The sequence below is a fragment of the Rhinopithecus bieti genome, unplaced genomic scaffold (assembly GCF_001698545.2).
Source record: "Rhinopithecus bieti isolate Rb0 unplaced genomic scaffold, ASM169854v2 scaffold_4553, whole genome shotgun sequence".
Classification (NCBI taxonomy): Eukaryota; Metazoa; Chordata; class Mammalia; order Primates; family Cercopithecidae; genus Rhinopithecus; species Rhinopithecus bieti.
The window spans coordinates 1,063,721-1,072,627 of record NW_016804694.1 but is presented as its reverse complement, the minus strand read 5'-3'; the positions used below and the strand labels follow the sequence as shown (position 1 = coordinate 1,072,627).

At 46.0% G+C, this 8,907-nt stretch overlaps 1 protein-coding gene across 1 annotated transcript in view; it reads left to right on the top strand.

The window, feature by feature from the left end:
• The window catches only part of ETV7 (ETS variant transcription factor 7), a 36,613-nt gene extending 28,305 nt beyond the window's left edge, over positions 1-8,308 (top strand). The window contains exon 9 of the mRNA XM_017870095.1: positions 8,213-8,308. The gene's annotated coding sequence lies outside the window, so the exon portion shown is untranslated. The remainder of the gene's footprint in view (positions 1-8,212) is intronic.
• Positions 8,309-8,907: the final 599 nt, after the last annotated feature.

Sequence of the window (8,907 nt, the reverse complement as noted above, 5' to 3'; positions counted from 1 at the left end):
ATGCAATCTCAGCTCACCACAACCTCTGACTCCCGGGTTCAAGCGATTCTCCTGCCTCAGCCTCCTGAGTAGCTGAGATTACAGGCACCCGCCACCACACCAGCTAATTTTTGTATTTTTAGTAGAGACAGGGTTTCACTGTGTTGGCCAGGCTGGTCTCGAATTCCCGACCTCAGGTGATCCGCCTGCCTCAGCCTCTTCAAGTGCTGATTACAGGTGTGAGCCACTGTGCCCGGCCAACAAAGAATTTTAAAAAGCAGGAGATACATTCTCATGGTTTGAAAAGTAGCCAGTGCTCTTTTGTCAGATTACATTACAATTAAAGAATTGACAACAGAGACAATTGATAAAGAATTAATGAAAAAATAAGTATAATAAAAAGTTCATTAATGAAACAAATGATACAAGTCACTGTCTTGGTCCAGTTGAGCCATTTACAGCATGAACCCATGAGCATGAGCTCTGGTCTTCATCTTCTCTATTAGGTGTATTCTTGCCTAGAAAGGCTTTTTCCCTCATAGGAAAGTTCCAGATCTAGCACTTGATTTAATCCTGGTGGCTCTGCTGGGTCTTGGGCTCGTACTGCAGGAAGCCTGGGCCGATGCCAGGGACCCATCTTCTTTGTCCCAGAGGATCCCAGGGTGATAGTCTTCCTTGGCTCCCTCCTCTGGTCCCACAATGTTAGTGATCCACATTTTCTACTCAAATGTTCTCACAAAAGGTTTGTAGAGACACACAGAAAACACAGACCTTTACAGAGCAAGGGCCTGTACCGCAGAAATGTCCAGATCTGGTGGTAAATGGGAGGGCGGTGTGGGCTCAGAGGGAGCCTGCTGAATGCTGGTGTCAGGGCCCTGCGCTGCTGGCGAGCTCCCTCAGTGAGACCTCGGCCCTCAAAGGACCTCAGCGGGAACTAAGCCACCAATGGGACAGCCCCAGAACCTGAGTGAGGAGTTTAAAGCAGGTTGTTCTGAAACCAGTGTATGCAACTGAGAAATATTTTAATCGTGATCTGGATTTTTTAAAGTCCAAAATTCTTGTGAGTTAATTGCTCATATACCAGGGATGGGGAGTGGTGGTGAGTAAACAAAGGGGAATAGGGCCCTGGCTTGGAAAGTTTGCACAGAAGTAGGGGAAACAGAGGTAGCAGATGAGCAAACCATTGCAGTCCCCAGGGAGAGATGACGTGAGAAGTGCACCCACTGGGGACAGTGCTGGACAAAGTGGTGCCGGTGAATTTGGCTTGAGAGGCACCAGGGAGCGTTACCCTCCGGAGAATCACAGGTTTTTGCTCTCTTTTTCCAACTTCCCTGTTGGAGGGCTGAGGTCTAGAAGCACAGCGGGGCTGTGGGCCTTCCGATTCTTGAGGGGTCAGGGAGACTGCACGGGAAATGGGATTCTGGGCTGTGGCCTTCTCTCCACGGAAAGGCCTGCAGTTTATTTATTTATGTATTTATGTATTTATGTATGTATGTATGTATGTATGTATGTATGTATGTATTTATTGAGACAGAGTCTCGCTCTGTGGCCCAGGCTGGAGTGCAGTGGCCGGATCTCAGCTCACTGCAAGCTCCGCCTCCGGGGTTTACACCATTCTCCTGCCTCAGCCTCCCAGTTAGCTGGGACTACAGGCACCCGCCACCTCGCCCAGCTAGTTTTTTGTATTTTTTAGTGGAGATAGGGTTTCACCGTGTTAGCCAGGATGGTCTCGATCTCCTGACCTCGTGATCCGCCCGTCTTGGCCTCCCAAAGTGCTGGGATTACAGGCTTGAGCCACCGCGCCTGGCCAAGGCCTGCAGTTTAAAACCATGTCCACTAGGTGGTGCAAAAGCCTCTTTTTGTATTAGTGTGGGGCCGGGCGGTGGCTGGCTGCATGTTCTATGGACAGCAAGCCTGCCTTCTCTCATGGGGAGGTGTACTCTCCAGCTCAGGCATGCTCTGTAAGTAGACATCCAGGCCCTGCTTGAATACCTCCAGTGACGGGGAACTCACACCTCCAGGGGACAAAGTAAGTGGCAGGGGTGGGGGTGGAATTGAGGGGCACCAAAAAGCCAACTGTCCATTGATAGTGTCAGCCTCCTCTCCTAACCCACAGGCCACTGGTTTCTGCAATTCCTATTTTCCCAGTCTCTTTATTGGGAATAACTTCTTATCTCCTCTTCTTATGATCACTTTATCCTTGAGTAGTTTGTCAGCAGGGGCCTAGATGAGGCCTCTTTCAGATCTGGGACATCTGCTAGGGGTGTGTCAAAGCCTCTCTACTCTCACCCTACCCATATAGACCTGATTAGGAATCAAAAAGACTGACCGGCTGCAGTGGCTCACGCCTGTAATCCCAGAACTTTGGGAGGCCGAGGCAGGCAGATTACGAGATCAAGAGATCGAGACCATCCTGGCCAACATGGTGAAACTCCATCTGTACTAAAAATACAAAAAATAGCTGAGCATGGTGGCACATGCCTGTAGTCCCAGTTACTTGGGAGGCTGAGGCAGGAGAATCACTTGAACCCGGGAGGTGGAGGCAGTGAGTTGAGATCACACCACTGCACTCCAGCCTGGCATTAGAGTGAGACTCCGTCTCAAAAGGAAAAAAAAAAAAAAAAAAGGACTGAGGCTTCCTTAATTTTCTGCTGGCTTTAGTTACACTATCGTTCTAGGCCTCACTTTTCACTTTTGTAAAATGAAAGACAACATCCTTTGCCCTGCTTAGCACATGGAGTTGTTGAGAAATTTCAAATGAAATAATGCATTCATTTAGTTAACATTCATCGAGTACCTACTGTAGGTTAAGCACTGTCTAGGAACAGGAATATCGTGGTGACCAGGACAGATAAATAAACAAATCAATACAGGATGTAATGGCAGGTGGTGATATGTGCTGTGAAGGAAAATAAAATAGAATCAAGTGAGAGCGGCCAAATTTAAATTGAGCTGTTGGAGATGTAAAAATGTGTAAGTAGGAACAAGTCAGCTTTATCTATGTCATTTTCTCCCCTGTAATCTGTCTGTCCCCTTTCTTTCTTTTTTCTTTTCTTTTTTTTGAGACTGAGTTTCGCTCTTGTTGCCCAGGCTGGAGTGCAATGGTGCAATCTCAGCTCACCGCAACCTCCGCCTCCCGGATTCAAGTGGTTCTCCTGCCTCAGCCTCCTGAGTAGCTGGGATTACAGGTGTGCACCATCACGCCTGGCTAATTTTTGTAGTTTTAGTAGAGACAGGGTTTCTCCATGTTGGTCAGGCTGGTCTTGAACTCTCGACCTCAGGTGATCTGCCCACCTCAGCCTCCCAAAGTGCTGGGATTATAGGTGTGAGCCACTGCACTCGGCCTGTCCATCCCCTTTCTTTTTTTTTTTTTTTTTTAGACGGAGTCTCACTCTGTCGCCCGGGCTGGAGTGCAGTGGCCGGATCTCAGCTCACTGCAAGCTCCGCCTCCCGGGTTCACACCATTCTCCTGCCTCAGCCTCCTGAGTAGCTGGGACTACAGGCGCCCGCCACCTCGCCCGGCTAGTTTTTTGTATTTTTTAGTAGAGACGGGGTTTCACAGTGTTAGCCAGGATGGTCTCGATCTCCTGACCTCGTGATCCGCCCGTCTCGGCCTCCCAAAGTGCTGGGATTACAGGCTTGAGCCACCGTGCCAGGCCTATCCCCTTTCTATTTAACCTGCAGGTCACACCACGAAAGATGGACACTGTTGTTAGTTTGTTATGTGCAATCCAATGCAATCTTAACGGATATGAATAATGTAGACAGGCTGGGAGGGGAAGACCACCTTGGCCTAGAGCTCCCCTCTCCCATCCTCTTCCTTTGGGGGAGCCATCAGCTAAGACCACTGAGATCATAAAGTCTCCTGAATAGACCTCAGCTCTCCAGATCCGGCCTATCTAAACATCCCAACTCAAGGAAGCATGCTGTATTGTTGAAAGTGCTCTGGCTGGAAAGCCCCAGAGTTCTAAATATGGCTCTTAAAATTCCAGCAATTCTGAGCAGGAAGAGATTTCCCCTCAGTCACATGATCATATGCTCCAGCCAGTGACAAGCTCAGGTTCTTGACCTGTGGTGTGGGGTGGGGAGTGCATATCAGATTCTTAGGGGACAGCTGATTGTGGGTGGCTGAATGTGGCGTGCAAATCTCTAGAGAGCTTCTAAAGCACCAACAAAGGCACTTTCTTCTCCACCACCCCCACAAGCGTCAGTGAACTGACCCAGTTTTAGGGTTTTAGGGATGGGGAAACTGAACACCAGGGGGACCTTGAGAGTCTGGGATTCTGGGCTTTCAGCCAGGGACCCCTCCAACCTTAGGGACAGAATATGCCAACTCTAGCCCTCTGCAAACTCTGAAGTGATTTGCAATAAGAACATTATTTTTTTCCTGATTGACCAGTGAGTAATTTACCAAGCTAGGTCTTGATCAGCCACCACAAGGAAAAAGGGCCTATGACAAAGCAGGAGACCTGAACTAGAGCCAGCAGCAGAAGGCCCCCAGTGAAATAACAGAAACAAAAGCTTGGCAGCTCAACCACATCTTTATCTTGAGCAAGATGAAGTGCCTTTCTGACAAAACAAATTAATTCACTCAACTTTTGAGTGAGGAAGACATGTCCTGACCAAAGTCCAGCTTCCCTTTTAAGGAGGCCAGCCTTAGTCATCTGCAGCTACTGTATCAGTTAGAGTCATGCTGGCCATAGCATCTCAACTGAAATCTCAGTGGCTTGATGTGATAGACTTTCGTTTTCTTGGCCACCTAAAGTTTGGTTGGTGGGTGGGGAGGGATCTTCTCCATGAAGTCATCTGGGGACCCAGGCTGATGGAGGCTGTACTGTCCCCTTTATGTGGCTTCTGTGTGGGGGGCTGACACCCAGCCAGCAGGTAGGGAAGAGAAAGGGTGAAGGATTGGGGAGGTGTTTTTTTGTTTGTTTGTTTTTGCTTTTGTTTTTGAGACAGAATCTCACTCTGTCACCAGGGCTAGAGTGCAGTGGCACAATTTTGGCTCACTGCAACCTCCACCTACCAGGTTCAAGAGATTCTCGTGCCTCAGCCTCCTGAGTAGCTGGGATTACAGGCGTGTGCCACCAAACCTGGCTAATTTTTTATATTTTTGGTAGAGACAGGGTTTTGCCATGTTGCCCAGGCTGGTCTTGATCTTCTGACCTCAGGTGATCTGCCTGCCTTGACCTCCCAAAGTGCTGGGATTACAGGCGTGAGCCAGCACACGTGGCCGGGGAGGTGTTCTTATGGGAGGCACCCATCATTTCTGCCCATATTCGTTGTCAGAACTCAGGCTTGTGATATTCCACCTATGTTCCTTGCTCCTTTTGAGTGACTTTTCCCCTTATTTATACCATTCTCCACCCTTCTTCATCCTGCTCTGTGGCCAGGAGACTGTCATGTATGGATTGCACCAATGGGCTTCCTGTCCTCTGGCTCCTGGTTGGTCTTAGTCAAGGAACTCTCTGGTTGGAGATTGCCAAGGTATTTTATTTCTGTAGTCCCTCCCTGCTGGCTCCCATAGGTTGGCTATGTTCTCCTACTTAAGGCCACAGCTCCTGTGCACTGCCCTCTCCGTGCAGCCATTCTTTCCAAGCTATGTCACTGCTCCTTCCCCTGGACCTTTTAGGCTTTCAGTTGAAATCTGTTCAACTGACATTCAGTAGCTCCCTCAGTGGCAAATGGTATCTTGATTTTCCTGAGATACCTGGCTTCCTACATGTAGATTCAAACACAGGTTTCTCCTTGTGGATCCAAAAAAAGAGATAATTTGTAATGCACTGTCTGCCATATATCTTCTCCCAACTTCCCATCAAAACTCCATGCTGGCTTCCAGTCCTTTACAGCTGCTTCTCTGCGTTATGGATAGTACTTTGATGAATTAACCTGTGATGATGTGTTCATGGGTGGTGATGGCATCCCTCAAATTTCCCTTCATAGTGTATCTCTACTTGAAACATGCATCTTCACAGGACAATGCCTTACTCCTTAGGAGAGACTGGCAGTGAAGTAATGCAGGTATCAGCCCATCATTCCATCTACCATTCTCCTGGTAATAACTTTGTCTCTGGGAGGAACTCTTTTCCTACTCCATCACAGTGTCCTGCTCCCAGCAGTTGGGGAGGGCCCTGTAGCCCAGGCTGGGCCATTAAGAGAAGCCCATTTCTGTTGCCACAGCAACTGGTCCAGATGGTGCATGATCAGGATAGGCCAATCAGGGTCCTTCCCTGGGATTTCTCTTTCTGTATCTGACTGGGAATTTACCCCAAGCTAGTGGTAGCTGTGTCTTCTGCCATGAGGGGACACCAGAGAGGCAGAAAGGTGAGAAGAAGTCCCTGGAGGGTCTGGTCTCCACTTCTAAACTTGGGACTCTTGGAGTTGTCGTGATCCCTGCAGATCTTTCTTCAATTCTTCTCAAAAATTGATATATAATAGTTGTATATATGTTTGGGATACATGTGCTTGTTTGTGGGTTTTTTTTTTTTTTTTTTTTTTGAGACAGGGTCTCACTCTTTTACCCAGGCTAGAGTGCAATGGTGCCATCATTGCTCATTGCAACCTCTGCCTCCTGGGTTCAAGCCATTTTCAAGCCTCAGCCTCCTGAGTAGCTGGGACCACAGGAGTGTGCCACTACGCCTGCCTAATTTTTGTAATGAGATGGAGTTTCACTATGTTGCCTAGGCTGGTCTCAAACTCTTGAGCTCAAAGCAATCCACCTGCCTTGGCTTCCCAAAGAGAAGGGATTACAGGAATGAGCCACTGTGCCCAGCCACATGTAATATTTTTATAGCTGTAATTGCTTCAATTCTTTGACAATCCCAATGGCTTTCGAATATACCTCCTTTTCACTTATGTTGGTTTGAATTGTGGTTTCTGTCTTGCACAATTATGAAAGGTCTATTTCTTGAGGAGGTACAATTTTTAGTCAAGGGATTGTTTGATACCCTTTAAGTTCACTGCCAGTCCTACCACTTGCCTCTGTCTTAGGGGGAGAGTTCCTGTAACCAGAGGTTTTTAAGACGTCTTTGTTCTGGGATGAATCAGAGCGAATGACTGCACTGGAGCTCAGGATATTAAACTGAGTGGTGTCACATATTCCCAGGATCAATCGACAATGTCATGTGTAGCGTCTCCTCCTGCAGGGATTAAAGTCCTGACATTTGGATATGATTCTAGTTTTCTCTCAAATCCATATTTTAAGAGCCTGTGGGCTGGCTGTGGTGGCTTACACCTGTAATCCCAGCACTTTGGGAGGCAGACGTGGGCGATTCACTTGAGGCCAGGAGTTCGAGACCAGCCTGGCCAGCATGGTGAAACCCCATCTCTACCAAAAAATACAAAAGTTAGCCGGGCGTGATGGCGCATGCCTGTAATCCCAGATACTTGGGAGGCTGAGGCAGGAGAATCACTTGAACCCAAGAGGCAGAGTTGGAGTAATCTAAGATCATGGCACTGCACTCTAGCCTGGATGACAGAGTGAGACTCTGTCTAAAAAAAAAAAAAAAAAAAGTCTATGGACATCAGTGTAATATACCACACTAATAAAATTAAAGACAAAGCCCACATGATCATCTCAAGAGATACAGAAAAAGCATTTGACAAAATCCAAGCGTCTTATCATAAAAAATATTCAACAAACCAAGACTAGAAATTAACTTCCTTAACCTGATCAAGACCATCTATGAAAACCCCACAGCTATCATCCTACTTAATGGTGAATGACTAGATGCTTTTCTCCTAATATTGCAAGGTTCTAGTAAGAGCAATGAGGCAAGAAAAAGAAATAAAAAGCATCTAGGTTGGAAAGGAAGAAGCAAAACTATCTCTGTTCATAGATAGCATGATACTGTGTATAAAATCCTCAGGAATAAAAAAAAAAAAAAACTACGAGAACTAATTAATGAGTTCAATAAGTCTGCAGAATACAAGACTAACCTACAAAAGTCAATTGTATTTCTATCTATGACAATGAACAACCTGAAAATGAAATTCAAAATGATTCTATTTCCAATACCATCAAAAGAATAAAACATGAATAAACTTAAAGCACAAGACATCTACTCTGAAACCCACAAAGTATTATTGAAAGAAATTAAAGTCAATCTAAATAAATGGACAGATATAACATGTTGTTGGGTTGTTAAGATGGCAATACTCCCTAAATTGGTCTACATATTCAATGCAATCCCTATCAAAATTCCAACTGCTTTTTTTTTTTTTTTTTTTGCAGAAATGGACAAGCTGATCTTCATATTCATATGGAATTGCCAGTGACCCCAAATAGCCAAAACAGTCTTGAAAAGAAAAACAAAGTTGGAGGACCCACATTTCCTGATTTTGAAACTTGCTACAAAGCTATAGTACTCAAAACAGATTGGTACTGGCATAAGGATATAGATTAAGAACAATTTTTTCGACAAATAGTGTTGGGACAATGGGTGTCCACATGCAAAAGAATAAAGTTGTTCCCTTACCTTACACCATATCCAAAAATTAACTCAAAATATGTCAAAGATATAAATGTAAGAGCTAAAACTGTAAAACTCCTAGAATAAAACATAGGAGTAAATCTTTATGACCTTGGATTAGGCCATCACTTCTTAAATATAACAGCAAAATAATAAGTAATAAGGCCGACACAGGTGGATCACGAGGTCAGGAGATCGAGACCATCCTGGCCAACACAGTGAAACCCCGTCTCTACTAAAAAATACAAAAAACTAGCCGGGCGAGGTGGTGGGCACCTGTAGTCCCAGCTACTCGGGAGGCTGAGGCAGGAGAATGGCGTAAACCCAGGAGGCAGAGCTTGCAGTGAGCTGAGATCTGGCCACTGCACTCCAGCCTGGGTGACAGAGCGAGACTCCGTCTCAAAAAAAAAAAAAAAAGAAAAAGTAATAAAACAAAAAAATAGATAAATTGAACTCC